The following is a 4,616-nucleotide window of genomic DNA, read 5'->3' on the forward strand; positions in this document are numbered from 1 at the left end:
AAGTGTTAACATTCAACGAATGTATGTTAACTGTTAAGTGTTAACAGTCAACGAATGTATGTTAAATGTTAACATTCATTGAATATATGTTAAGTCTGCCAAAAAAGACGGATGTATATAACATCATGAAACCTATTTATATCTATTTACACTCCAAGTCTCCAAATAGTATGTTCAATACAAGCAATACAAACACCGTGGCCAAGATACATCATACTTTATTATGTAATTCATCAAATAAAAATGATCACACATGCTACAATCTATAGTCTAAACTCATGACAAGAAAATTAAGCATAAACAACACTAGTTTATAATGAACTAACATTGACGAATGAATTGTTTATGCATAAACAACAATAAAAAAATGAAGTCATGACTTTGACCTGTCTTTGTTTTAGTCATAATCAGGATCCTTTCGCTCAACTTCACATTCACGGAAGATGACAAATCTACTGTTACTCCTTGATCTAAGAATAAACTTTATACTACTACCGATTTACTGCTTCTGCGTCTGAATCCCTGCCAATACTCATCAGTAGTAAAACTTCTATTCTTGAAGTCGCTAAATATTCTTGCATATGCTCGGTTATATTCTTCTTCTCTCTATTCCACACTTTTTAACCCATTGTTCTTTAGGGAATTTGAGTTTTACTCCACCGCCCATTTTTAATCGCCAATTGGTTGTTTGATTGCAACCTTAATATCATTGCTGGTAACTTCCCTACTTGATATATTCAAGCGGATGTACAATGGAGAGAAACAAAAAACACTCTCAAAAACAATAAATATGCACAATGCCTTCAATATATACGTACAGACATGGAGAGCAGAAAACACACACATAATAAAATGAGCCACTATGTTATGGACGTCCAACTCCTGTCCAAACTTAACGACTAGACTCCCCTAGTAATATGGCACATTATAGCACAAAACGCCCAGGAGATTAGTAACTGGACAATATTCAAACATCAATATCAACTATGAACTCAATAAAACAAAGATGCCAGATCGTATCCCCAAAGTGACCAAAAAAAATATACCTTCTTACCCTCGATTTCAACCATTGAAACTATGAATCTGCACTTCACGGTATAGAGCGTCCGCATTTAAGACCTTTCTCCCGAACACTTTTGCGTTCTTGTTTTTCTAAATCAAATAAGATGTGCTCCAAATTACTCTACTGCTTTTGCTTTCAATTTAAATGATTGCTCCCTGAATGCTGCTTGTATACGGGCGACACATCAACGTCTCTCTTATAAGCTGCCACTGTATCCTACAAATATTGCTTTTCTTCGGTGATGTTTGTTCCCGGGCCATTTGTGACAAAACGATCATCAATCGGAATTGTACATTGCAATGAGCTAAATTCAGCTCGTATGATAGTATGATATAATCTAGCGGTGAATATATGGGTCGATTTAATGCATACTAACACAAGTTATTATCATAAAACTTTCTTTTATATAGTGAATTAAGCTAATTACCTTCTTCTTCAGATTTGCAGCCTATCACCTTTGGGTTTGTCACAAAGAGATCATCATCAACAATCTGCATCAATATAATGAATGAAATGATCTCTCAAGCTCACTAATTCACTCAATTAATTCTACTTTAAGTGACATAAATATAAACGAGCAGCTATACGTATTATTATGCAAAGTGTCAAGCTACACTATATTAAGGCTAAATTCTTATACATTAACCCCTTAACATTGTATGAATTAGAGCATTTGACATCGAGTAAAAAGACTCGCTAAATGAATCTACCTATTTTCCAACTGCAAAAATCAAGATCTCACGTCTCTAGTTTTATTTATTTACGTTATAGTTTTTTGTTAAATATTAGATTTGATTATAACTATTTTAATATCATATTAGTTATTGGACAATCATGTAGGTTTATTTAAGTTTCTGATAAAATTGTAAAACAACTGAATACATAAGTACGAATCTTTTAAATGGATCAACTGCTAATGTAAAGTGAGTATAATAATTATTATTTGATTCCTTCCATAATTTGATAAATATTATTTTCATTCACAAATTCAAGTCTAAATCTGTTAGGTTAATTGGTAATACGAGAAGTTTAAGTACTTAGAGTTTAGAAAGTTCAAATCAACTAAAACTTGATAAATTAAATTTTATTAGATACAATAGCTGAAGGTTGTTACTGTTAATGGTATCATTGTTCAATAAAAATAACGGTGGATGAAACGTGTTTGCTTTTGACCCTTCTAATATGTAACCCAGCCCATCTGATGCTAATTTTGCCACCTCTTTTTCAAAAGAATAAAATATGAAACTTACTGGTTGATTCTATGAAGAATAAGTGAGAATAGATACAAAACATAACATAAGAACTAATACTAGTGACGCTACGGATAATGAAATTGATTAGGATCTTTGAAGAATCAATAGCTTAATTTGACTAAATGCACTCAGTGATCGCTGTTGGATGATGAAAACTGAATAATGATAGATATACTAGTAACTAGAAAAACATTAAAACAATTTGAGGTTTATTACCTGAACGAATTATATAGTATCTAGCAAGATGAATCTTCCTTCAGATTTTAGTTGAAATTAGCTCCTTTCAAAGAATAATGATTATTCTGCAATCGAACAATGAATTTAGTGATGTTTTACGGTTCAATTATTGGATTTCAACCCTGAATTCTCCCTAGCTGTAAACTTTGATTTATTGAATGAAATTTTGGATAAAACCCTAGATGTCTGACGATAACCTCTTTCAGTGTGGTTCTGTTAATATTATATTTTAATTAAACTAATTACCAAATGACATAATTGCCCCTCCGCGTTTTTCATTAACTTTATAAAATCTGTGGCTAGGAACTTATCCCCAAATTAACACTTATCCCTTATATATATATATATATATATATATATATATATATATATATATATATATATATATATATATATATGGGTAGGATCAAGAGGGAAGTAACCAATCGGGGAGAAGCGGGAGGAAGCAAAAACTTTTTTTTTTCATTTTTTGAAAAAAACTTTGTTCACGAACATTATAGATGAGATGAAAATATGAACATTTAGTAGAGACACTTTGTGATAAATGTTTTTATTTTGGCGGGAAAACGCTCGAAGAAGTAATATATAACAATTATCGTGTTTTTCGAGCGTATTTTGAGGTTTTAGCTATGGGGTTTAGATATTAGGGTTTAGATATTAGGGTTTATAGGGTTTAGATATTAGGGTTTAGAAATTTAGGGTTTAGGGTTTAGATTTAGGGTTTAGATTTATGATTTATATTGAGTTTTTAACACGAACGGTTTAAACTAGACCCCACTTTCGATTAGATAGGTTTCGGGGGGGAGCTGTGTCGTGCAAACAACCAAATGATGTAAAACAAGGGCTTCGAATGGTTTTAACTCATTATAGGTTTAGGGTTTAGGGTTTAGGGTTTGGTGTTTTGGGTTTATTCCATAAACCCAAAACACCAAACCCTAAACCCTAAACCCAAAACCCTAAACTCTAAATCGGGCTAAATTTTACTTCACAAAACATGAAGAAAAAAAACGTTCATATTTTTCACTAACAATATTATCTTGAATGTTATTTTTGTCGATCGTTTTTCCGCCTAAATAATAACATTCATCACGAAGTGTCTCTTCTAAATGTTCATATTTTTGTGTGATCTTGCTGCCGGAAAAAAAATTCCAAAAAAAACGAAAAAAAAAAAATTTTTTGCTTCCCCCCGCTTCCCCCGATTGGTTACTTCCCCATTGATCCTGCCCCTATATATATATATATATATATATATATATATATATATATATATATATATATATATAGGGGCAGGATCAATGGGGAAGTAACCAATCGGGGGGAAATGGGGGGAGCAAAAAAAAATTTTCGTTTTTTTTGGAATTTTTTTTTTTCGGCATCAAGATCACACGAAAATATGAATATTTAGAAGAGACACTTCGTGATGAATGTTATTATTTATGCGGGAAAACGATCGACAAAAATAACATTCAAGATAATATTGTTCGTGAAGAATATGAACGGTTTTTTTTCATGTTTTGTGAAGTAAAATTTAGCCCGATTTAGAGTTTAGGGTTTAGGGTTTGTTGTTTTGGGTTTATTCCATAAACCCAAAACACCAAACCCTAAACCTTAAACCCTAAACCGTTCGTGTTAAAAACTCAATCTAAATCCTAAATCTAAACCCTAAATCTAAACACTAAACCCTAAATTTCTAAACCCTAATATCTAAACCCTATAAACCCTAATATCTAAACCCCAATAGCTAAAACCTCAACATACGCTCGAAAAACACGATAATTGTTATATATATTACTTCTTCGAGCGTTTTCCCATCAAAATAAAAACATTTATCATAAAGTGTCTCTACTAAATGTTCATATTTTCATCCCATCTATAATGTTCGTGAACAAAGTTTTTTTTTTTTTTTTTTTTTAAAAAAAAAATTTTGCTTCCTCCCGCTTCCCCCGATTGGTTACTTCCCTCTTGATCCTACCAATATATATATATATATATATATATATATATATATATATATATATATATATATATATATATATATATATATATATATATATATATAGATT

At 31.1% G+C, this 4,616-nt stretch overlaps 1 long non-coding RNA gene across 1 annotated transcript; it reads right to left on the minus strand.

The window, feature by feature from the left end:
- Window positions 1–205: 205 nt before the first annotated feature.
- On the minus strand, window positions 206–2,731 carry LOC139862499 (uncharacterized). The gene is made up of 2 exons (XR_011764204.1): window positions 2,533–2,731; window positions 206–1,554 (listed from the first exon to the last, which is right to left on the minus strand). It is a non-coding gene; the product is annotated as an uncharacterized lncRNA (long non-coding RNA).
- Between the last annotated feature and the right edge of the window lie 1,885 nt (window positions 2,732–4,616).

The sequence above is a fragment of the Rutidosis leptorrhynchoides genome, chromosome 8 (genome assembly GCF_046630445.1).
Source record: "Rutidosis leptorrhynchoides isolate AG116_Rl617_1_P2 chromosome 8, CSIRO_AGI_Rlap_v1, whole genome shotgun sequence".
NCBI classification, from domain to species: Eukaryota; Viridiplantae; Streptophyta; class Magnoliopsida; order Asterales; family Asteraceae; genus Rutidosis; species Rutidosis leptorrhynchoides.